This window comes from Schistocerca piceifrons, chromosome 6, assembly GCF_021461385.2.
Source record: "Schistocerca piceifrons isolate TAMUIC-IGC-003096 chromosome 6, iqSchPice1.1, whole genome shotgun sequence".
NCBI classification, from domain to species: Eukaryota; Metazoa; Arthropoda; class Insecta; order Orthoptera; family Acrididae; genus Schistocerca; species Schistocerca piceifrons.
This window is the reverse complement of record NC_060143.1, coordinates 562,874,596-562,901,776: the sequence shown is the minus strand read 5'-3', so window position 1 is coordinate 562,901,776 and position 27,181 is coordinate 562,874,596. Positions and strand designations below refer to the sequence as shown.

The window sequence follows — 27,181 nt, the reverse complement described above, 5'->3', positions numbered from 1 at the left end:
GCCATGTTGTTGTTGTCTTCAGTCCGAGACTGGTTTGATGCAGCTCTCCGTGCTACTCTATCCTGTGCAAGCCTCTTAAAAAAATGGTTCAAATGGCTCTGAGCACTATGGGACTCAACTGCTGAGGTCATAAGTCCCCTAGAACTTAGAACTACTTAAACCTAACTAACCTAAGGACAACACACACATCCATGCCCGAGGCAGGATTCGAACCTGCGACCGTAGCGGTCGCACGGTTCCAGACTGTAGCGCCAGAACCGCTCGGCCACCAGCGGCCGGCCAAGCCTCTTAATCTCCGAAAGAAAACTGCAACCGACATCCTTCTGAATCTGCTTAGTGTATTCATCTATTGCTCTCCCTCTTGGCCGGCTGGACTGGCCGGGCGGTTGTAGGCGCTTCAGTCTGGATCTGCGCGACCGCTATGGTTGCAGGTTCGAATCCTGCCTCGATCATGTCCTTAGGTTAGTTAGATTTAAGTAGTTCTAAATTCTAGGGGACTGATGACCTCATATGTTAAGTCCCATAGTGCTCAGAGCCGTTTGAACCATTTGCTCGGAGCCAATTGAACAATTTTTCTCCCTCTACGCTTTTTACCCTCCACGCTTCCCTCCCATACTAAGTTGGTGATCCCTTGACGCCTCAGAACATGTCCTACCAATCGATCTCTTCTAGTCAAGTTGTGCCACAAATTCCTCTTCTCCCCAATTCTCTTCAGTTCCTCCTCATTAGTTACGTTACATATCAATTTAATCAACAGCATTCTCCTGTACCATCTCACTTCGAAAACTTCTATTCTCTTCTTGTCCGAACTATCTATCGTCCGTATTTCGCTTCCATACATAGCTACACTCCATACAAATACTCTCAGAAAGGGCTTCCTAACAAATCTATATTCGATGTTAACAAATTTCTCTTCTTGAGAAACGCTTTCCTTGCCATAGCCAGTCTACATTTTATATCCTCTCTACTTCGACCATCATCAGTTATTTTGCTCCACAAATAGCAAAACTCATTTACTACTTTAAGTGTCTCATTTTCTGGTCTAAATCCCTCAGCATCACCTGATTTAGTTCGGCTACATACCATTATCCGCGTTTTGCTTTCGTTGATGTTCATCCCGTATGACACCACCTGTTGGGGGCCCAAAAATATCTCAGGATGGCTTTCACGTAAGCCGAAACCGGTAATAATAAACAAATGTTGTTGCTATCTCGACTGTTGTTATAATCAAATATCTTTATACTTCGAAATTTTCTAACTCACTGCAGATATTTCGGGGGAGTTTACATTTGATGCATTTTAGGTCATACATTGCTGCATATGAAAGATGGCTGACATACAACTGTTGTCTGTGGAGGATGAGGAAGAGTGTAGACTCCAACTTCCCGTGAACAACGGGGTTATTAGAGACGGAGCACAAGCTCGGACTACGGCAAGATGAAGAAGGAAAGTAGCCATGCCCTTTCAAAGGAGCCATTCCGGCATTTGCCTTAAGCGGGTTTTCGGGACATCACTGAAAACCTAAATCAGACACGGTGTTCGAACCGTCGTCCTCCTGAATGCGAGTCGAGTACAGTGTGCTAGCCACTGCAATACGCCGCTCGGTTTGTTTTTTGAATCAGATAGGTGACATGTACTAGTGGCTGGCCGCTATGGGCTCCAACACATCACACCTGAAGCTATGGCCGCGTGCTATGTGGAGCTATTGCTTGTGTTTCTCTTTCCTATGTGATTCATGAGGTCGGTTGCAGTCAGTATCTGAATTTGCGTTGAATTAAGAATTATTTTCATTTTAATACCAGAAATATGTAATAGCTTATCCAGTGGCAGATTTAGCTATATATTGTATGCTGCGTACTACATAACTATAAGTATGTGAGACAAATGGCCACCAGCTTGAGTCATATTTACCGCGAGTGAATATGACTCTGCCACAAACTTTGATGAAAGAAGAAATGTATCACCAAATATAAACAGACGTACAATGGCTAATTTTTTTGTAAGTGATACTGATAAATTACCTCGATCGGACAGCAAAATCTGAGCTGTTAATAAGCCAGAATGTAAACTGCCATATGCATTTACGTTCACATGTACAGTTTCGTTAATTTGTCATTTTCAGTAACAGTGCCTCTATATCTGACTGAAATACAGAGAGGTGTGTTACGCCATTTTTGAGTTACTTGGCATTAAAAATAGCCAAATAAGTCGTTGTGCTCACAAATTCAAGCGCCTGCACTTGCAAAATGCGATCATGCCCAGACATCTGTGAATCAGTGCGTTACTACTTGTTCGAATTCCAGTTAAAATTTGCCTTTTTCGGAAGTGATAAATTTCAGCTATGTGACTAAAAGCGTTCAATATAATGAAACCAAACTAATAACAAATTTGGCAACAGTCTATGGCTGGCTGCTTGAATTTTCGCTCGCAGCGACCTGAGTGGCTAACTGCAGTGCTAAATAAATAACTCGGAAACGCAGCGAGGTATCGAATTTTCTTTTAGGAGTTATTTGTCGGCGTGCATGCTTTGGGAAATCTAGAAATAATTCACGGCGTATGTCATGAAGTGAAGTAACGTTCTTGTTTCTGTTCTTTTATTATTCGGTTCTTATGTTCCGAATATAAGCCCTTTTCCCTACTTCCACCCTGTCGATTTTCTCTGTATTTAGAGAACACACTGTATAAGGTATTTGAGGACACAAACATGGAACGGAGATCACAGCAGTGTCTGCTGTCAACTATCCACTTGGTTGCCAGAAGTGGTTGCATGGTGTCAGTTGGCCCCCTGGGCCACTGCTACAGCGGTGCGTCGGTTTACATCACCAGCTGCCTTTCCGTAAGCATTCCGCTAGTGTGATCCCATCCTAAAGGTGAGATTACACCTGTGTGTCTGTATTTACCTCAGGCTCCTAGACGAGAGACATGCATGACGCCATTGACAGCTAGAAGGTACCACGCAAGCTATTCCAGTGATCAAGGTTTCCGCTTTGCTGCAGCAACTGCTGCGGCAGCCGGTACGTTTTGACATGAAGAAGAAATCCTAGAATAAAGTACAGGTACTGAGCTAATTAACACTATTTTGCGTAATGCGTCTGTGGGCGTGATGAAAGAGATAGGATGGCAAGACATTTGTGCACAAGCGGTACCTCATCCTATTTGTCACCGATGGCGAAAGAAATTAGAGGGACGCCATGCCAGTGGCAACAGTGTTAGCTCTTACACTTAGAATTCTTGCTACCAGGGACAAGCACCCCAGCTGAAAAATCCAGTTAAAGATATGTACTAGATCAAAGTGTAACATCATCCCACAAGTTTTCAGGGTTGTGTTGAATTCCCTGGAAAACTACGTTGAACCAAGTCGATGGCCAATTAAAATTTCTTTCCCTGGAAAATGAAACATTTTTTTTTTCTTTTTAACATTTACAGTGAAATGTAAATGTCGTGTGACTAGGGCCTGCCATCGGGTACCCCGTTCGCCGGGTGCAAGTCTTTCGATTTGCCGCCACTTCAGCGACTTGCGCGTCGATGGGAATGAAATGATGATGATTAGGACAACACAACACCCAGTTCCTGAGCGGAGAAAATCCCCGACCTAGCCAGGAAACGAACCCGGGACAGTAGGTTTGACATTCTGTCGCCCTGAACACTCAGCTACCGGGGTCGGACAATATTTACAGTGAGTAGTTCACAAAATGTGAGTATATGTTTATTTCTGAACATGCAATACTTTAGAAGTATATAGAAACAAAGAGCTGAGAGGTTAATAGCTATTCTTTTTTACATTTATATCAGTCAAATCCCACCATCTCTGGTGTGCGTGCGTGCGTGTGTGTTTGTGTCTAAGTGTGTGTGCCAACGACTGAGCTAGCGTCTATTTTGTCAAAAGCGTTTACTTACATGTATTAGTTTCTTTTTTTGTTGAACTTCAACGTCCAAGCCGGCCGAAGTGGCCGCGCGGTTCTAGGCGCTACAGTCTGGAACAGCGAGACCGCTACGGTCGCAGGTTCGAATCCTGGCTCGGGCATGGATGTTTGTGATGTCCTTAGGTTAGTTAGGTTTAAGTAGTTCTAGGGGACTAATGACCTCAGCAGTTGAGTCCCATAGTGCTCAGAGCCATTTGAACCATTTTTTTCAACGTCCAAACCAGAGATTTTGAAATGAGGTGGGACTTCCCTCACTGTTTGTTGTCTTTCAACGGCAAAAATGTGAATCAGCTGTAGCCATACCACGATTTCATTTATCCTGCATTTGCTCTATTCGATGCTGAGTGTTTATGAATCAAGGTGGCTCGTAAAGGAACTGGGACGGCTTAGTCACATCAAAGGATTCGGAATCACTTTTTGAACATGTATTCGTTGGAGTTACGACAGATGACACTTTCTTCTGTTCAAGCATAATTTTACTGTTTCCATGTTATACTTGTCTGTGAGGGAATGTAGGCAGTCGTTTCGATTCAGTCTGTCTTTCATAGTTCTCAGAATTAACCATCAAAAACAAAGAAATACATGATAACACTCTTCAAATTCAATGTGGATGTTGTTAGATCACCCAACCAAAGCGCTCTATCGCAGAGCAAATTTGAAAGCGCGCAAGAAATTGCGTCGTCCGACAGTGATGGTTGTTAAAACATAGCACCAGATGGACAGAACTGCTGACAGGGGCGCAGCTGTGGCACGTGTCTGCAGACTGAGGTGTTGCTACGCTTGCACAGTGTGGCCCGCGAGCACGGAACAGAAGCATGACGTCACTTAGCATCGTTGCCTCTTCGTGGAACGGCCGATCACGCATAGTGCGCACAGGACATCGCAGTGAACTCACGCCAATGAAATTTTGCGCCGGACATGGACTGAACCAGGATTTTCCGCTATACGCGAGTTGTCGACTTAAGCGCTTCGGCTATCCGATTACGACTCGCGGCCCAACCTAAAGTTCGATATGTGGTCGTCCAAGTGTCATACATGTCGTAAATCCCGTTGATGTTATTCCAGAACAGGGGAGATATTTTATTTGAAAGTCTCAGGCGCTCTATGGACCGATAAACACGAAGTGAATGTGTTATTAAAATGTACGATGCAACACTCCTTTGGCCCCATCTTCTGGGACATAACAATCGAAATCCTCCTACAACTTTAAGATGAGGATCACAAGTCAGACGGAATTGTCGCCTATGCATATGACCTACTAGTTGAAGCCATTGCAAACAATAGGCCCCAGCTAGAAGAGAAAGACAGAGGAATACTACAAACAAGTACACAGTGGTGCCGTAACAACAAACACAGGCTAGCTGAAAACAAAAGAACATAGGCCTACGAATTACTGAAAGGATTAGTCCAAAGGAACCCTTCAGTTAAAATAGGGGGCGCAAAAATCAAACGAACACATGTTACCTGCTACGTTGGGGTGCACATAGGTGATAAATTGCATTTCCACGAACACGTAAGGTTAACAACAGACAAAGCAGAAAAAATACTACATAAACCGGTGTGGTCATACTGAAAACAGTACAGAGTGATATTCTTCTTATCAGTACTCAGCTACGCAGCTAGCACGTGGGCACACAGACTGAACCTGATCACCAACAAAGCATCAGTCAGACAAGGGCAGATACGTGTCGTGCTTAGGCTATCTGGAGCCTCTGGCACCACCTCAGTGGATACACTGTATGTGGCGCTCGGATTAAGCCCCATACGTATCACGATCAAATACAGGGCTGCAAGGTACTGGTTAAAGATGGGGAGACTAGATAAGGCACATACAATAACTGGTGTACCGATATAGACGACATGTCACCTTAAAAATTGACGTTTCGATATATGGCAAGGTGAGTGGAATGTAAGTGCCTGACATAAGAGAGCGGTTGAGAATGAAATTTATCGATCCCAACAGCAGTATGGTACAGTTGTTAACCTGACACCGACCTTATCCCACGCGCTTCAGCCGCACGAGTCTGAGACAGACACCTACATGCACATACAGAGCACACTGTCTTCTTCCGCAGGCAGTACGCGAACAATAGACATACGTGACACAGAAACAGACATACATAGATACACAACAATAACAGACGAAGAGCAATGGGCACAACTAAACTCACTGACAAAGAGTATTTTGAAAACAACAGATGAAGAGTACCTGCGGACGCTACATAACAGACATGCCTGCATGCATCATAGAAACAGTCTCCAGAAGGTGCACAGCGACACTCATAGTGACAATGAAAACAGTGACACTGAAGAGGGACAGGAGGAGGAAGACGTGCTGTACAAGTAAATAAGCATAAGGTGTGGGCGCTCTAGTCAAGAGACCACCAAACTCTTTGCACGGATGAGCAGGTAATGTAAATACATTGGATTAGCAGTACGTAGGATTAGCAATACTATTTCTCTACTACTAACCAAACTTTTTGTTGTGACTGGTAGTCAACAGCTCGAAGAAACGATTGCGAGGTATTCACCGCCAGTCACAATCGTTGATGGCACTAAAAAATCTCTCCTCTATCATGTCACCTTTTTAAATTCTTCATAAATAACAGTCTTTTATTTACATTTCAGCCTTGAATTATTCTTTGTAGAATGTTGCAGATGAAAACAAAAGAAAGGAAAACTATAAAAAAGTTCAAAAACGGAAACTGTAAGATGTACGATGTATCAGGTAATAGGCCTATAATTTGTCAATAAATAAATGAATGTCCGAAGGAACAAAGCATCGTATTTCTTCACAACATAGGCACTGCAGTTTCGTATAAGGCGAGGTGGTGCAAACACTATGATACTAAACGAGACTTTCACGGCCGGAAATGTAATGTCCATTATAATTATCTGGGCTGTTATGCCGTGGCCGGTTGATGAATTTTGTGTCAATTCCCAGCGTTTCGTCCCCGTCTGCGGAGGACATCTTCAAGGGGGCCTGTAGCTCGATGGAAGGTCCAACACACCCACTGGCTCGCTACTGACTGTAGCGAGTAGCGAGCCAGTGGGTGTGTTGGACCTTCCATCGAGCTACAGACCCCCTTGAAAATGTCCTCCGCAGACGGGGACGAAACGTTGGAAATTGACACAGAATTCATCAACCGACCACGGCATAACAGCCCGGATAATTATAATGGAAACACTATGATACCAGACTGAAATTGCTCCAAACAAAATCTTCTTCAAAATAGTGGATATTTTTCTACACCGTGTGAGTACTCCTACCAATCTGTTTCTCACAAACTCCGCGTTGCGGCTGTGAGGAGCTGTTCAGAGTCTACCGGCCGGCATGGTGATCTCTACCATGCATCACCTGTGTCCAACTGAAGTAGCTCCTGAATTAACATCACAAGATTGAGGCCTTCCACCAAGGAAAACAGCCTGGAAGTTCGGAGAATCGAACACGGATCCTCTGCATGGGAAGTGTGAGACCCTGACCAATCAACTATCTGGGCTCATTAAGAAACACGTCACAATTACTGGCCAAACATCTCCATCCATGATCGCTGAACCAGACATAGAGTGAACTTACACTCTTCATGATCAAATAAGCATAAAACTAAAAACATTATTTGCTATCATGGAAAAAACTGAAACCTATAATAAATTTTAGAGATTACACTACAGCAAAATTATTTAATTTCACCTAAGCAATATACAGTAAACGATTACCTACAGGGCAGAGCCAAGGATTTTGTGAAAGTAAATAACGATAATCAACTCCGTCTGTTCACAACACACTTTGGCACTGTAACTTTTTTTCGGAAAGCCTTTCAGCGAACTGAAGTGCACAATACTGACATCTCAACATCATTCTGAGCCCAACATTTGAACTGGCTGGTGTGGCCGAGCGATTCTAGGCGCTACAGTCTGGAACCGCGAGACCACTACGGTCGCAGGTTCGAATCCTGCCTCGGGCATGGATGTGTGTGATGTCCTTAGGTTGGTTAGGGTTAAGTACTTCTAAGTTCTAGGGGACTGATGACCTCAGATGTTAAGTCCCATAGTGCTCAGAGCCATTTTTGAACCAACATTCCATTACCTGTGCAGGGATGTTATTTCTCAGGAAGCTAAAAGGTATTGTGCGCACACGGATTGGTGTTGAGAAATTACTAAACAATGTTAGCACTAACTTTTTACATTATGTAACAGAGTGTGCGTAATGTGTATTGTGTCTCCGGTGATTCATGCCCGGACGCGAATGATCAATATTCTCTGCAAGTAAGTGCAAAGAGAACACTATTGATCCACGGATGCGCGAGGGATTGTATACAACTTTCGTTCCCATGTCATAGATTCCTTGGTGACGGTTGAATACTGTCCACAAAACTGGTTCAAATGGCTCTGAGCAGTATGGGACGTAGCTTCTGAGGTCATAAGTCCAGTAGAACGTAGAATTACTTAAACCTAACCTAAGGACATCACACACATCCATGCCCGAGGCAGGATTCGAACCTGCGGCTGTAGTGGTCGCCCGGTTCCAGACTGTAGCGCCACCGTCCAGAGAGTAGAACATATTTTGATAGTGTAGTAACGAAGAAGAAGTGAGTATTACAGAGCGTAGGGATTTTTGATTTTTCCCCAGGCAAGTTTTATAGGTTCTACTCGTCGCGTCACTCTGCATAGAGTTATACATTTCGAAACAGCTAAAACGATAGTCATTTTTCAGCTAAGCTACTGATACTTTTGCATCAAACAGCGACCACCTGGATAAAGTATACTCTTTATTATACTTGATGGCTTAGTTATTATTGTTGTTATTACTATTACTGTTATTGTTATTATTATTATTATTATATACCGTCTTAGTTATTCATACTTGGCTGCAATGTATGCCTGACAATGGAGAACCCTCTACAGATGCCCTTAAGATACAGTCCAAACTTCGCAGAGTGGCAGAACAGAAGAATGAAAATAAAGGAACATTTCTTTTGGTTTGTAAGCCAACACAATAGCTCCCTAGAAATTGAGGGTGAAAGGCTTGGACGCTACCTGTATATCACGAGGCTGCTCCCGCAACGTGAAACCGGCTGCGTTGATAGCGCAGTATTGAAAATTAAGCACAGTTTCAAATTTCTGCGCCCCGTGTTCAAATCCAGCGTTTTCTTTTATCTGACTTCGTGATATAAAGCGGAGTTAAGGGCATACAATGTCAAGGTTTGAAATCTTACTAACATCAGACTGTATCATTAAAACTGACACTCATTAACACATTTCAGAAAATTGATATCAACAGTTTTCGTTTCTCTCCAAAACATTACTGACGCACTTGGTCCACCAGTCCATCAAGACGCAAACTAATTAAGGAAACGACATCAGAGTATGCACGAAACAGGCACAAAATATAGAAAGTTCACGACACAAACCTGTCATCCGGTTTGGGACACAGTTTTGCAACAATACGTAAAAATAGGGCCAGTACTGTACATTATGGGCTCTTGGTGAGCAGAACGATTCCTGCTTATGCGATGAGCTATTTGTCGATAAAATCGGATTAGTGACAAGTTCGTCAAAAGTTATTCTGCCAAAGTGTATGCCGTTATATAAGCTTGCGACGTATACTTTTACTGCCAGGTGAAGAATTACAATCGCCAATTACAGAAGTGTCCTACTTTCATCGCACAGTAAAGAGGAATCACAAGTAGAAGCGATGGAGTTAAAATACACTTCTTGATCAACAGTCAGTTGAAAACTTCAGCTTTCGAGGAAATGCTTCGATATGCACGGTTTAACGGGAAAATATCAGCAGATCGCGAGATCGTTTTCCTGATAATTTTTGATTATGGTATATTTCACCTCGCAAGCTGCACGTGGTGATCCCAATTATAATACTTTGAAAGCCCTGTATGAATGAAGGGATTGTCTGTAAGCATAAAAGTAAAAATCGAAATATATACTGAAATCCTAGATTTGTTATGTTTTTCATTTTCAATTACTGTTAATTGTATAAGATTCCATAAGATTTGCGACGATTCAGTCTATTTGTAATAAGATTTTGAATGCTTAATTCTTTTCTGAATAGCTGCACTGTACTTTTACGATGTCGCAAAAATGTTGATGTGATATACTTCTGCTACAACAAAAGAAAAACGAAAGACAATGGTAGATCTGAACACGAGTATGGAAGTTTCTAGACCGTGCTCTTAGCCACTATGCAACCAATACACTTGGTATTACCATGCGCTAGTGGACCGACCAAGACGCGTCGAAAGTTTAACCGTCATTCTCTCTCAGTGTCGACACCTAAGCCAAAACACTCGTGTCACTTTATTCTTACCTTTGGCGCGCTTTTTCAGTGCGTCTAAACACCCGATGAGGTGCAAAACGTACTTGAAATGCTTTACAGTAAGTTAAATTAAACATAAAATAAATAAATTTGACTGGTAGTAGAAAAATACAGACAATAATTATCGCTAACATTATTTTTCTCTTCTTTTTACGTGGTAAGTGCTACGAGAGCTACAAAATGTCTTCTCTTGTACGATGTTGAAACAAAACCAGAGGGCTCCGAGAACATAATTAGTGCACCCTGCTGCGAAAGCAGACACGCCTTGAGAAGTTTTCGCCGTGAAGTCAGATGGAAACTTAGCTACAGAACTGAAGAGTCACGGAAGATCTCTGTGTTCAAAAATTTCCGCAAAAGAACTTCTGTAATTTGTTGCCTCAGGAATGAGCTCAAGCGCTCCGAGGTTTAATTCCTCAAGTAGCCCGGAAGCAAAACACGAGATGAGAAGGCCCTCAGCATTAGAGGTCACTTTGGAAACTGAAAAAGTTTAGTTTCACGGTGGAGTGCCAAAATCGTGCTTTGTTTCTCGAAAACCCTGTCGGAATCATCAGTCAGTAGCTTGCCGGAGATATGTATATTCGAGTCGATTATTATTTTTGGAGAAGGATCATATCCTCACACATCGGACTAAAATTGTCTGTTTGACGTTTACAGAAACTCCAAAAGTCACCATTAAATTCACGATTGCATGCGTCTCAAGAAAAGGCTTTCACCATAAAGCTGCTGACGTAACTGCTCTTCAGTACTCACCATTGTAGCTACAGATTTGGCACAGGTCACTGCATGGTGTGTCCAATTTTAGTAGATGTTTTGATACATGCACACACACGCACACTATGAGCGATCTTCATAACTTCAGCCAAGATTTCTCTATAAATGTCTTAATTCAGTCACTGATATCTATGCAGCTGAGGCCACAAGGTAACTAATTATCGTTACATGCTGATCAATTTCGTATTTGAAATATCATCTCTTCTACTCTTTCAAATGCCACCGTGTGTATTGTTCCTAATCCTAGCACTTGCCACACTAACGTGTCTCTTCTTCATCTAATGGACTTCGGTCATCGGATTTTATTTCCCGAAACTCTTCACGCCACACTTCTCTAACTACTGAATTTCTAACACCTTTCTAGGCAGCCATATTCCAAATGCCTTCGATTTTTACTTATCTGATAGTCCGGACCAAATCTAAATATTGCTGTGCCAGGTGGGTCCATATTTGAGGACCTATTCCTCAGTTGTATTAGTGTTCATTTTCCAAAACCAGCTTTCTGACCTTAAGCTTTTGTGCTGACCATAACTTATCGCTTCTTCTTGCCTGCATATTCTATCTGCATCCTTCCACGTGTGCTCTGAGTAGCACAAAGCGATTTTCCAAAAAGGCTATGTAGTTCACAAGTCTCAGATTTGGTATCTTTGCCCTTCCATTCCTACTCCTCAATTTCTTTCACTTTTCCCATTGTTTTAACGAATTAAAAACTGAACAACGTTCGCAATAAGCTTCTACCGTACCAATCATACCTAACGAGAATGTATAGCGTTGGAAAACCAAAATATATGCCGTTTGAAACCGGACTCTCGTTCTTACAAGTGGTAGTAATTGCAAAAATTAGACAAAATTACAACGAAAATAAGTCCACAAAAAAATACTTGTTAGAATATATTCGATTTCACTGGTGTCGAGAACGGTCAATACACATTGGTGTTAGCTATCTTCCTGTTGTCGTCCATTGATCATTCCTTTGTTTATTTTCATTATTTATTTATTTTCCCTTCGGCATCTGACGACATTTCAGTTAGCTAAAAGTTAAGAGAAACAGACAAAAATTTAACAAACGACCTTATACACCTGCTTTTGATTCACAAGCGTGTAAAATATTGAACAACAGGCTTTGTTAATTTATAGGAAAAGATGGAGGAACAATACAAAAATTTTGACGATTAAAACGATATTGCAGCACAAATATAAATACGCAAAGAGATGTTTTACATAGGTTTGACAGGTTACATAAAGTGTTACAGGGTTAATGGACGTAATTGTTCTGGCACCGATAAATTAAGAAATATAACGAAAAATAAAGAGAACAATGAGATACAAAGGTCCATTGACAAGCTGAAATAACTATATAAATATAAAAATATAAATATAAGAATATAAATATAAATATAAAAATAACTATATAAATATAACTAACCTAAGGACATCGCGCACATCCCTGCCCGAGGCAGGATTCGAACCTGCGACCGTGGCATCAGCGCGGTTCCTCACTGAAGCGCCTAGAAGCGCTCGGCCACAGCGGCCGGCTTAAGTCACACAACGCAGTTGGCTTAGTTCCAGGTGCATCGGGAAACTTCTGTGGTTAAATCTCACATGGCAGTCAGTGGATATCAACAATATAGGTAGGTGAACATTGTGAAACAAAGCTCTACGTAGGATAACAGTCGCAAAAAGGCTCGTAATATTCTACGACGAAGAACTGAGACACGACCCAGTTCTCCTGTGATTTTTGCAATTCAGTCGGTGTGGCGATAATGTAGAATAGATAAACCGTAAGTTTCTTTCAAAGTCCCGGATTTTATTGTTTCTTTAGCAAGAATATCAATTTATTGATTATGAATGATGCTGAGGTGAGATTTAATCCACAGGAATTCTGTCGACTGACTCTGGATATCACACTGGATACCCAACCAAATCATTGCTGCTGGTACTGGAAGTTCTATTCTTATTCCTTAGAGATTTTAAAACTGACATAGAACTGGATAGACTGAGGATCTAGGAAACCTGAAGAAGTCTTACATATTTTAAGGCTTCTAATATAGCTACAGCTTCTGCAGAAAAGTTTCTTTCCGCAGTTGATACATTTGTGATATTTGGACTTGTGGACAATGAAAGCCATAGCCCACATTTTCTTCCCGTGACTGTTTAGAGCTGTCGGTATGTACGTGCAAAAAGACCGATCGTTTCTGGTATACTTCCGCATTACACGGAGTTAGATACCTGAATTTTCTGTTAGTGATGTGCCGTTTAGATGTGTACCCACTTCATGGAAGTGCACGGAGTAATAGTGCTTATTTGTATGGAGCGAACTTAGACTAAGAATTTTCGGTCGCCCTATGTTTTACGGCTAATAAACAGGTAACGCCGAGGAGGGGGGTGGAGGAGGCGGCGGAATCCTTGTAACGAGAACTTCGGTAGATTAAATCGTGAGGCTGGAAACGATAAGCTATTAAGTAGAAATTTCTCCACTAGCAGCTGCCGTATAACATGTGCGGGCATTTCATGGGCTCCAAGTAATAGAATTTCGTAGGGGGCACATCTCACACCTAGTTTCCCCAGGACTTTCTTCCAGTATGGAACACCACACTACTACGGTAGTAGTCTAAATCAAATTTAGGCTGTGGACAACGTCAAGGCGTTGGTATGATGAGAGCTCCACCAAACTCAGGAGAATTATCGGGTACTAACTAAGCGTCCACTGCTTCGATCACGTAGACTGTATGGCCTGCAGAGATTTTTTTCTTTTTATTTAATCGAATTTTTATGTTATTCACTAATTGCGACACCTTCTAAGTTTTTCACGCCAATTAAGACCACGTAAGCGTGGCCTTTTCCGAATGTACTTGTGACCAAAAAGCGATTCTGGGAGCTTTGTCAATCATGCCTTTTGCATTCTTGTGGAGATATTTCCATAGCAACTTTCATCCTCTAACAAATATTTCTTTATATGTAACAGAGAAATGAAATACCAATTTTCATAAGTTTACCTTCAAAATTTTTTTGATGTAACGAAATGTTTTCTTAAGAAACTTCATCCCCTACTACAATCTGTAATAAGTTGAAATTCCAGAAACACTGATTCACTTTTGTTTTCTTATAATTTCTGACTGAAAAGTCAAATACCAGTTGTCATAGGTGTAGCCTTAAAATCCTTCAGTGGTTCCTTAGTAATTATTTATTTTCAAAAATCTTTCACAGACTATTTTACCCCCTTAGCAGTTGAATTTCAAGAAATTCTGAAACACGTATTTCTCATTTTCTAATTGAGAAACCAAATACCAGTTTTTGTAGTTTTGGCTTCAAAACTACCTTAACAGCCACATATTTTCAAAAAGGTTTTCGTCCCCTATTTCACCCCCTCAGGAGTGGAATTTGTACAGTTCCTTCTTAAACGATGTCTGCAATATAAGATCCACACAGTCTCCAAATACCAAGTTTGTGTTCTTGCTGGTTTACGCTGGGCGATGATGAGTTAATTAATCTATCTGATCCTGTTTCACCCCCTTAAGGGATGAATTTACAATAACAGTCACATGCGTATGTTTTATTGCTAACAGAGAAGCCACACAAAAATTTTCTTAGATTTAGCTTCAAAACTGCATGCACAATGAAATATTTCCATAAAACTTTCATCCCATTTGGGTTGAATTTCCAAAAACAGTGAAACATGTATTTTTTATTTGTAAAGGAGAAGAAAAAAACCGTTGTTCATAGGTGTGGCTTTGAAAATACTTTAGTAGTTCTTTAATAATATATTTTCAAAAAAAGGTTTCACCCACTATTTCACCGTCATACGGTTAAATTTCCTAAAATGCTGAAACGTGACTTTTTTTATCACTCACCGAGAAACCAAATACAAATTTTCGTAAGTCTAGCGTCAATACTGCCTTAATAGCAACATTTTTCACAAAAATAAACCCTTCATCCTTCTATCTCACCCCGTAAGGATTAGAATTTCGAAAAATCCCTTCTTAAACGGCGCCCCCACTATAAGATCCACACCGCCTCCTAATTTTAAGTTTCTATCCTTGGTGGTTTTGTCAGGGCGATGATGAGTCGGTCAATCAGTCAGGACATTGCGTTTTTTATAAAGAGGTTGTTTAACGCTTTTTTAAACATGCTACTCACGTTATTGATGTCAAATTCCGTGAAGGATGATAATTAAAAAAAGACGCCAAAGACTCGAGCCTGCGATGCCGTTGGGTAACGCTCCTCTAGGTTCATTCTTACACTAACCTGTGGATAGGAGCACTTGGGAAATACAACCAGATGTTATTTATCAAGCGAAGCTTCCCTACAGTGTTCTCGGAGCCAGTTTTCACACAGCACGTGGGTGTGGAGAGTGCGGTTCCACATTACGCAAGTGAATGACATGTAAATAAACATCGTCTACCTGGTGAAGTATTTAATTCGATGTATGAATAGCTGTTTCCATATCCACGGTGTACAAAGCGTATCGCGAAGGATTGAGATTTGCCACTTTTGTGAGGCCAGTTAAGACAATGTCAGAGTCAATAATTTTCTATGGAACTTGATGAAAACCTTTCTTTCTAGTCTATAAATGACTTTTTCCGGGACTAATAGAGCTCTCAATTTATGGAGCAACGTATTTATGTTTACACCAGTACTCCTTTGATATCAAGGAACAGTGGTGTGGTCTTTCTGTTTTTCGAAAGGATTGTCGGGATATCTATTTACAAAAGGGTGATATTGTGAGTGGTGTTCTTTTTTTCCTTCTGAACTCAAAGTGAAAACAAGGTAAGAGATTGTTACTCCCAAAATTTCTGAGACCATCACCCCTTAGTTCAATCAGATATTAGCTAGTACCGCCTCTCTCCCTCCCCCCTGCTCACCACTATCAACCATCAGCATAAGAGTCTAACTAATCTTTCGGTGAACAGCTAAGTTTCTAAATGAAGAAATATAAATGATATTTGGTGTTTATAGCTGATTCATTTAACCATGAGCTAATAAGACAGTGAGATAATTGGTACTTCTTATTTCTAACACCACTTTTTATAAAAGGAGGAAACAATTTTCAGGGCATCGCGATTGCCACTAGCAACGCAATCTCGGAAAAGAAAGCCAATTACGCACATTGAGGGAAGGCATTTGATAGAAAACATTCTCACTATACACTACTTTTCTCCCTAGCGACGCCTGCTTCAGCCACAACCTGCACCCACATTTAAAATCACCCAAATTAAAATATGTGCACTAAACTTGGCGCATGAAAATCATTTGATTTCTGGACTCCTGACTTCTGAAACAGTTGAAGTTGGACAACTTCAGCCTGTAACCGCTTTGTGTATGAAGACTGACACTAATAATAATAAAACAGTGTAGGCCCTACAGCAGTGGAGTAACGATTATATAGTTACTGTTGTGTTGCGCTCTCAATTAATTGGTTTATTACTACGAAATCAATAAAGAAGCAATATCTGGCCTATTTGGGGAACTATCTACAACTCACAACATTTTAATGAGATATTTCAACGTATTTGACGTATGAGTCTCCATTTTACTGTCGTAGATGCATAGTAAGAAGTATATACGTGGTGGATGGACTTCGTGAGGAAAATTTTCTTCATAAGTTGTGTCAAAAGCTGTAGCCTCTAACACATTGTGTCATACCTTAATGTTAGTATTTAAAAATGTATTTCTGGTAACTTATGTAATCAGTATTACAGTCTCACGAATTAGCAGTAATAGAAATGGCCTTTAAAGATTACTTAGTTTCGTGACTGAAACTCAAACACTCCTGTTTTTACCCCTCAGAAATTTTCATTTTACTGCTCAAGGGGTAATTACCCTCAGGTTGGAAACCGCTGCAGCCTTTCTTTAAATAGTCGTTCCAATGTTCTTCCAGTATAGATGAAGGCGAAATGCGTCAACACGAAATCGACCGACAACTGTCATTGCCTCTTTTCAAGTCAGCGACAAATAAATGTGTTCTACAGTCCTCGATGACGTCTGTAGCGCCCGAGTTGATTGTATAAACGCGAAACAAGCAGTGTCGCATTGAATAACGCGTTACGTATCATTGCATAGTAGATATTATCGATGCCTGGAGAGCCGTCAGTGGCAGAGTCGACTGCCCTCTCGAGTTCTACTAAGGTAAAAGAAGACGTCAGGCCCTTATATACTTAGATGTAATATGGTGGACCTATGATTGGTCGATGACGTACTAAAGGAGTAGTGATTCGATCAAGGAATTCTCCTTATCATGGTCCCTCCATCGCAGCAGAGTCATGAGGTCTCTTGTTCGTAAATTTGTTGATTATGTACAATAATTCTGTCATACTAGGTTCTTTAGTTACTGAAGAGTCAACGTTTATCCAACTTTGCTTTTTCACCCTTAAGGACTTCTGCGCGCTTATTTTCTTACAGTTGAGGACATTATCGAGTGATCGTTGCTTGCCACAACCGCTTAACGTAACACCGTTGTGCCTCTGCCTAAGAGAGGGTAAGGTCCACCAAATAGGAGGGGGATTCGTAACAACAATAAAGTCTTTCTTCTGAGGAATGGAAAAAGTACAGGAAGTTCCGTTATCAGATTCAAGCACCATCTTGTAGGCAGTATGTGGCGAAAATGAGCAGCTGGTGACATGGATTGATTTTTCTGTTATCGACACGTGCGCGCAATGGGGCTAGGAAGCCTGTTCAGTGTTCCATGGAGTAGAGAGGACAAGTATGCGATTGCAGTTTACGTGAGTCATATTAGCTCAGTTGGGAAGTGCTCTGATCCTAGAGAGTCGGTTTTGACGTACATTTGTCAAAAAAGCTGAAGTTACAAGAACAATGTGTGACGTCAAGAGCTGTTCTGGTTGGCTGTCTTGCTAAAACCACTGCAAGCGACAGTTACAAGAACAATGTGTGACGTCAAGAGCTGTTCTGGTTGGCTGTCTTGCTGAAACCACTGCAAGCGACCCATTATTTACAATAATTAGGCTGATTTTCCTCTGTGGCGTCCAAGAAATCTGTTCCATTCACGATCGCAGTGCGGAATCCTGAAACTTAATGGTTAGCGTTAAAGTCTGCACAGCAGTAATTGTTTAAATAAGCCGTCCCAATTTTAAATTGCTGTGGTTTGTATGCCTATAAGGCTTGTACACAAAGGAGATGGAGAGTTCAGTAGCTGGACTTTTTAACCTAACCACTGTTGCCTGAATGTCCAGTGAAGGCACAGGTACTCACTGGAGAGGAGGCTCAGAAATTATTGAAAAAGTGACACTACCTTTGTCAAATGGTTCAAATGGCTCTGAGTACTATGAGACTTAACATCTGTGGTCATCAGTCCCCTAGAACTTAGAACTGCTTAAACCTAACTAACCTAAGGAGATCACACAACACCTAGTCATCACGAGGCAGAGAAAATCCCTGACCCCGCCGGGAATCGAACCCGGCAACCCGGGCGCGGAAAACGAGAACGCTACCGCACGGCCACGAGCTGCGGACACTACCTTTGTCGCCTTGTCGATCCAGTACTGCCTCGTAACCTCAGAAGTACGAATAACTTTGCGTCTGAGTTATGTTTAATTCAATGGAACTGCAAAATAACTTTCTTTGGGACACTCCTCTATTAAATAGAATAGAACGAACATTCCACTGCAGACCATAAATAGTCACTGTATTAATAAGAAAGCTAAGAAATTGGGATGAGAAGTTCCGCCTTATGCAAGACACCTTTTTTCTTTTGTTTCACCCATACATACTGCAGCACGACTGAGCTATCATCAGTGGGTTCTATTTTTATTTTTACCTTACGTGATGATATTGTCCACTTACTTTGGTAGCTATTCTGCTACACAATATACAACTTGTCATAGTTTTGAAGTTGTGGTACGTTTTCCTGTGTTGTTGGCGAAGTAAATAGGCTTACTTCTTTGCCTGTGTCCGCGTGGCAGTGCAGTTTTCCGATTACTCAAGCGAGCGATTACTTTTGAGTAATCGGAAAACTGCACTGCCACGCGGACACAGGCAAAGAAGTAAGCCTATTTACTTCGCCAACAACACAGGAAAACGTACCACAACTTCAAAACTATGACAAGTTGTATATTGTGTAGCTGAATAGCTACCAAAATAAGTGGACAATAACATCACGTAAGGTAAAAATAAAAATAGAACCCACTGATGATTGCACAAAAGCGCTGAAACATGTATGGGTGAAACAAAAGAAAAAAGGTGTCTGGCATAAGGCGGAACTTCTCATCCCAGTCACTGTATTCTTTTAAAAAAGCTACCCCCCCTCTGTTTCGCTATTTGAAAACTTCGAATGACTAGTCCAGCGACTTGTGAATGATTCTAATATCCAATGCCACGATTCACTACGTTTCCTGGTACATGCATGATATCTGATGGGTTGAATGGTGCTGCTACTTTCGTTTCTTCTGTAATTCCTATATCGGTATTTAGAAGTTTCTCGATAACTGGAGTCCTGATTTGATTGATTGCTGTTACACAAGGCATCAACTCCTTGTGGTATACTAGACACAGGCTGTGCACATGATGATGTCGCCAATAATTATGGATTGCCTGTTCTAAGAGATAAGCTGGGTGTCTGGCCATTGGCACACGATCTGTAGCCGTGAAGACTGGAAGAAACAGGCTGAGTTGGGTCTTGGGAGACATTTCTGCACGGTATGAATATAGCATTGTCTCGTCTATGTCCGATTACAGTATATCTTTCGCCGTGCTACACTCATTTCTTGATGTTTAGCTATAGCATGGCCGTTCTGATCTTCCCTTTGATTGGTGATAAGAACACGTACACGTCTAAGAGGTTGATTCTACGGCGAAGTTCCGCTACCAGTGAAGGCGCTGACACCACGCTAGGTTATGAGCGGTCTAATGAAGGCCTGGTGAACACACTCCCTCCTGAGTGCAGCAACACGTTGGAGTTGGGGCATTCTCTGTCCGTTGACTAGTGCTTTCCTTCACAAAAAGGTCAACTCGGTTCGTTACGTAAATTGCATTAAATGTACACATGCTGGCCTGCACACCTAAAGCGTTTGGGCTAGCCAATATATTGTGAATACCTACGATTAAGTTGCAAACAGTTAAGGTACTTAATCTAAGAGGGAGCGTATGATCCACTCGGCATCGGAATCCATATAAAAAAGATACTTTTCGGTGAGTCTGTTAGTGAGATATTCAAATTGCAAATGAATCCTTGCACAGCAGTTATGAAATGCGGGATATAAGCCTCCAAGTGATTTTCAGCTAAAAATTGTAAATCCCTGAATTACTTGCAGCAGTCTCTGAACGTATTACTTCCCTAGTTTTATTTCCTGTTGCTTTACTTACAGTGATTATTTCTTCACGAGAACACCTTCACATTAGAGGTGCTTTCCAAGGGTAGTAGGATGAAGTCTATTAATGTTATAATTTAAACTTTCTACAAAAAGAGTGTAATGTCTGTTGCCTGCCTTTGAATATTTATTCGCTTTAGTTAGATTCTCATTGCGCCTTGGAACATTTACCTCAGAAGTTATGGGGGGGGGGGGGGGGTTCGAGGGTGCGGAGAACTAACTTGAACGGCGTCAATAATATTGTTGACATGGTGGCTCAATACTTATAGTCTTTAATATTAGCTATGGGATGTAGTGAACACTTTGAAGATTTTGGTATCTTCTTTCTCCTGCAACGCGGCGTCTTGTGGATTCTTGTCCCAGTGTCATGTCTGTTGTTGAGGCATATGAACACGGGGCAGTTGACTGCATCTATTTGAAAGTTGGTTACAAAATAAAGTTGATTGCAGAATACTCGTAATGTGTACAAAACTCGTGCAAATTACTCGTTTTCAGTATAGTACATTCTAGGTAATAAATTATACACACGAATATTCCAATGAAATCAGTCTGTCTGTAAGTGAAAACCGTATCAAAATTCCTACAGCATGCCCTGAAATTAGCCTTCAGTGACAGAGAGAACAAAGCGGCGAGGGACTTTAATTGACAATAAGTACAGATATATCTGTTATATACGTATATCGTTAACATGTTTGAGGGATTAACGAGGACAATTTCTGTATCGTTTTGCATTTAATTGTATAACAAATTATGCTCCACCCACCCTCGATGTTGCTTTGGGAGTAACATCTCTAACAACACGTCTTTTACGGAAAGTATTCTAGCTAGAATCCGACAGTAAAAGACATTTGAGTGCCAAACGGTAACGAATGTTCATACATCCACACAGAGAAACAACTTGTGCTCGACCAAATACTAAACTCAAAACCATACCATTTGCGGACAGTACTATACTGGTGAGCAAACTGTAAAGACGAAAGTAGCTTCGGCATGAAGTGTCACTGCCAAGTAATGCAGCTCGATGAATACTGGACCATACATAGAAGTAACTGCTACAGTATTGTACAGAAGGTAACTGAAAGGAATACGCAATGAAACGAACCGAAATGATACTTTTATTCAGAGACAATTATTACACTGAAATCACCAAGACTTCTTGAGGCCGCCTGAGCATTACAAAAGACGAAAAACCGTTCGGAATAGGGTGTGTGATCGCCACGGACCTTACTGCAAGATCTACACTGTGCTTCCCTATTGGCCACAAAGCTCGTAAGGAGTTCTTACGGTAGGCAGGGCGTTCCGTTTCTCCAAAAGCGTGGTTGATAACAGATGCGTGGCCGTTGGTGAATGCGAAACGTGCTGCAGTACGTTTGCCCAACGCATCCCACACGTGCTCGGTGGGATTTAAGTAGAGAGGAAGGTCAGGCATGTCCATTCGCCGGCTGTCACCTCCTTTCACGATCTCCTCTACCTGCGCTGTTCGATGCGGTAGCGCGCTTTCATTAATGAAAGTGAAGTCAGGCCCGTGTGTACCCCTGAAAAGACGCATATGAGGCGGGAGTACAGTATCACAGTATCGATGAGTGGTGAGTGTAGCGTGTTCAAACGTCTGTCGGTACGCCATTGCAAGATTACGCGTCCCATGCCGTAACACCTGGACCACCACAACCCTCTTGTTCGAGAATTTTGCTGGACGCATACGTGTTCCCACCTGTCGTCATATAGGGCTGCGTCCAGAATCACTACTCTGACTTAATCCCTTCTTAGTCGAAAAGAGCACACGACCCACTCTTTGATGGTCTAGCCCCTGTGATCTTGCCAACGGAACACAACGTACTGGTCGGTGGACAAAGTGATCAAACCCCATGCTGCCGTCCTACGTCTTTTCCAGTACTTTTGAACGTGATTGCAACTGCTCCCACATTTTGATGCAGATCCTTTGTTACCTGTTACACCACGAAGCCGTCATCTGCTGCTGTAGTTGACCACTTCCTGTCCATCAGGCAGCACTGTTTGTGGGTCGGAAGGCTCCCAGAGCACATGAAACTGTGCTGTGAGGAGTACGAAACTCCTGGGCTACAGTCGTAACAGCCGGCCGCTGTGGCCGAGTGGTTCTAGGCGCTTCAGTTCGGAACCGCGCGACTGCTACCGTCTCGCAGGTTCGAATCCCGCCTCGGGCATGGCTGTGTGAGATGTCCTTAGGTTAGTTAGGTTTAAGTAGTTCTAAGTTCTAGGGGACTGATGACCTCAGATGTTAAGTCCCATAGTGCTCAGAGCCATTTGAACCATTTGAACCAACAGTCGTCACAGTTCGTCCACCTTCCAGTTTTCCGATTCTCCTTCCCCGTTTGAAGTCAACTAGATGTTGTCTCCAAGCCATGTTGTAGTGAAGAAAACACCACGACACTACACCGAAACTACCCAGCCCCCCCCTTCCACACACACAAACAGCCTTTTCCAGTTCCTTCAGCTGCCTCGTGTTAGGCAGCCAGCCCCATTTGACGCTATAGTGTCGTTGAGTTGACGCCATGTGATATCCAACTTCTTATAGACGACTGGGAGAGCTCCGGTAACATGTTCTCGCACTTTCATTCATTTCCAGCTAGTATTAAATCTTTTTGTACTTTCAGCATTGCAGTACAGTCAGCAATCGTAATAATCTAATATATAAGAAACTATCAGCGTCGACTGCGGTAATGAAACCAACCTTTACCTACGTTTCAGCCCAAATAATTGAACCTTCTTCAGAAGATACACCTGAATATATAATTTGCCCATGCTCTCTTAGACAAATTATGGATTCAGGTATATATTCTGAAGAAGGCTCAATTATTTGGGCTGATACCTAGGTAAAGGTTTCTTGATGCAATAATTTACCAACAGCCGTAAGTATTGTAGAAATTTATTTTATGAACTTCTTATGTGCTACCAGTTTCGGCATTACATTGATGCCATCTTCAGGCGCCACACGTAATAGTCGTAAAATCGCTATACGTGGAAGGAGCCAAATATCTGGATCCGTGAATCAAATCGTTAAGCAACAGCTCTTGGTGGCCAGCCGACACAGACTGGGGCAGCTCCCTCCGTGTATAGCGATTTTACGACTATGACGTGTGGGGCCTAAAGATGGCATCAATGTAATGCCGAAGATGGTAGCACATAAAAAGTCCATAAAATAAATTTCTACAATACATACGGCTGTTGGTAAATTCTTGCATCAAGAAATACCTGCCAGCCGTTGTCTCATGGTCCATAATGGATCAACGAAGATTAGGTAAAGGTTGGTTTCATTACCGCATTCGAGGCTGATAGTTTCTTATATATTAGTATTAAATATATTTTTTTATCTAGCTGCAACTTCTTCAGAGCAGTGTATTTCAATATTGTGAAACGAAGTATCTGTCATATAATGATTTTCAGTTTTACAGGGTATTCTTATTAACGTTTAGAAAGCCCCAAAGCGACGTAGATGACGCTGGCACATGTAATTTAATGTAAGACACATGGGGCCGCAAATGTCGGGAAGTGCCCCAGATGTTGAACGTGCGACATCGGTAGATGGCGTATGTCGCACCACTCGCAGCGGTTGAGCTTGTGCATCTCACCCTTACCGGTAAGGGGCAGTGCTACACATCGCTAGGCTACCGTTTTCGTGAATGTAAACCGATTCATCGTAGTCTTATACTACCACTACCACGAGAACTACCGTATCACATTTTACAAAGCAAGAACGGAAACAGAATAGTCTACCGATGAGTGTAGGATCGAGAAGCCAAACAGCTGCACTTGCTGCGAATTACATCGTTTAGTGACGCCACATCATCAACGTTTGTCACCAATTTGGGATTATTTCGATTTGTGGCCCCATATGTCTTACATGAAACTACATCGCTTCGGAAGTTTTTAAATGTTAACAAGAATCATCCTGCATATTTCAGTCTGAGGTGACACAAGGGGTGGAATTACCACTTTCGACGTATTAAAAGGTTTTATCCGGTGAAATCAATACGTCACATAGTATTTCCTCAATACACTGACAGCGGGAGAGGTCTGGAGAGGTGCTCCCAGGGCTTTTAAGTTGACGAGTTACTATGTGAAATATACTTATTTTACCTGATAATACTCCCTAATAATAGTCATATGATTTTCCTGATAACAATTATGTAAGGAGCTGGTACTTGGGTGACCTCAGACTGAAAACAAAAACAAACTAGTGCGAGTAGACTCGAACCCTGAGGGATCCGCAGAAAGTTAATTCTGTGTATAGATAATACTGAAAGTAAAACTGTGTAGTCTAACCGGCTGGTGCAAGCCTTTAAACTGGACGCCATTCCGACGACTTACGTGTCCTTAACCTACCGTAGTTACACAACGTGAGAAAGGGGACCTGCAACTTAACATGAAATCTGAACCACATGTTCCTTCTGGCGACTCCATGCATCGTTCAGAGGTTAATAACCGGGTTAAAACGAAGACTGAAAAAACCGTGGTCCGACAGAGATTCAATTTCGCGACCTCTCCGTTTCGACGCACGCACTTTAGCGATGAATGACAAGACCCGAAATGGATGAAGGGTGGTCCATTGATAGTGACCGCGCCCAATATCTCACGAAATAAGCATCAAACGAAAAAACTACAAAGAACGAAACTCGTCTAACTTGAAGGGGGAAACCAGATGGCGCTACGGTTAGCCCGCTAGATGGCGTTGCCATAGGTCAAACGGATATCAACTGCGTTTTTCTTTAAATAGGAACCCCAATTTTTTTACATATTCGTGTAGTACGTAAAGAAGTATGAATGTATTAGCTTTTTTAGCTTTGTGATGGATGGCGCTGCAATAGTCACAAACGTATAAGTACGTGGTATTACGTAATATTCCGCCAGTACGGACGGTATTTGCTTCATAATACAGTTCCGTGTTAAAATGGACCGTTTACCAATTGCGGAAAAGGTCGATAACGTGTTGATGTATGGCTATTGTGATCAAAATGCCCAACGGACGTGTGCTATGTATGCTGCTCGGTATCCTGGACCACATCATCCAAGTGTCCGGACCATTCGCCGGATAGTTACGTTATTTAAGGAAACGGGAAGTGTTCAGCCACATGTGAAACATCAGCCACGACCTGCAACAAATGATGATGCCGAAGTAGATGTTTTAGCTGCTGTCGCGGTTAATCCGCACATCAGTAGAAGACAAACTGCGCGAGAATAGGGAATCTCAAAAACGTCCGTACCATATTTCTATGCACCAGGAATTGCATGGTGACGACTTTGAACGTCGTGTATAGTTCTTCCACTGGGCACAAGAGAAATTACGGGACGATGAAAAATCTTTTGCACGCGTTCTATTTAGTGACGGAGCGTCATTGACCAACAGCGGTAACGTAAACCGGCATAATACGCACTATTGGGCAACGGAAAATCCACGATGGCTGCAACAAGTGGAACATCAGCGACCTTGGCGGGTTAATGTATTGTGCGCTATTATGAGAGGAAGGATAACTGGCCCCCATTTTATCGATGGCAATCCAAATGGTGCTACGTATGCTGTTTTCCTAGGTAATGTTCTACCGATGTTACTACAAGATGTTTCACAGCATGACAGAATGGCGATATACTTCCAACATGATGGATGTCCGTCACATAGCTCGCGTGCGGTTGAAGCGGTATTGAATTGCATATTTCATGATAGGTGGATTGGTCGTCGAAGCACCATACCATGGTCCACACGTTCGCCGGATCTGACGTCTGCGGATTTCTTTCTGTGGGAAAAGTTGAAATATATTTGTTATCGTGATCCACCGACAACGCCTGACAACATGCGTCAGCGCATTGTCAATGCATGTGCGAACATTCCGGAAGGCGAACTACTCGCTGTTGAGAGGAATGTCATTACACGTATTGCCAAATGCATTGAGGTTGACGGACATCATTTTGACCATTTATTCCATTAATGTGGTATTTACAGGTAATCACGCTGCAACAGCATGCGTTCTCAGAAATGATAAGTTCACAAAGGTACATGAACAACGGAACTAAAAGGTTCAAACGTACCTACGTTCTGTGTTTTAATTTAAAATACCTACCTGTTACCAACTCTTCGTCGAAAATTAATGAGCCATATGTTTCTGACTGTTACAGCGCCATCTATCACAAAGCGAAAAAAGTGGTCTACTAAAACATTCATACTTCTTTACGTACTACACGAATATATAATAAAAAAATGGGGGTTCCTATTTTAAAAAACGCTGTTGATATCCGTTTGACCTATGGCAGCGCCATCTAGCGGTCCAACGGTAGCGCCAATTGGTTTCCCCCTTCAAGCTAGACTAGTTTGGTTCTTTGTAGTTTTTTCGTTTGACGCTTATTTCGTGGAATATTTGGCCCGGTCACGATCAATGGACTACCTTGTACGTGTGTACGATATTGCAGCGGCTGTATTATTCTGATTAGGATGTATGCATGTCCAAAGGAGCTTTACATCGTAATCAGAATAACACAGGCACTCCAATACCGTATTTATCTGCCGATACCGGGCTAGGAACTTTGAAGTACGTCTGACCTGTATGGGTATGTACATAATGGAATAATGGATGTACGGGTACAGGTCATAGACGCATAGCCAAATGGCAAATGGTGCCGGCACTGCGGCACTGTGGCTCAGCGTGTTCCGTCAGAGAGCTGGCTGCTCTCTGTAAAAAAAAAAAAAAAAAAAAAAAAAAAAAAAAAAAACTTAGTGAAGGAATCAACAACGACCGTTAACGGGCACTACGATCAAACACAACAAACAAAATGAAAAAAAAGAAAAAAGAAAAAACAATATAAGGCGACTG

At 41.9% G+C, this 27,181-nt stretch overlaps 1 protein-coding gene across 1 annotated transcript in view; it reads left to right on the top strand.

Annotated features, from left to right (window-relative positions):
- Nucleotides 1-27,181, top strand: part of LOC124803020 — a 1,344,800-nt gene that overhangs the window by 563,002 nt on the left and 754,617 nt on the right. The gene's annotated exons all lie outside the window — the stretch shown is intronic.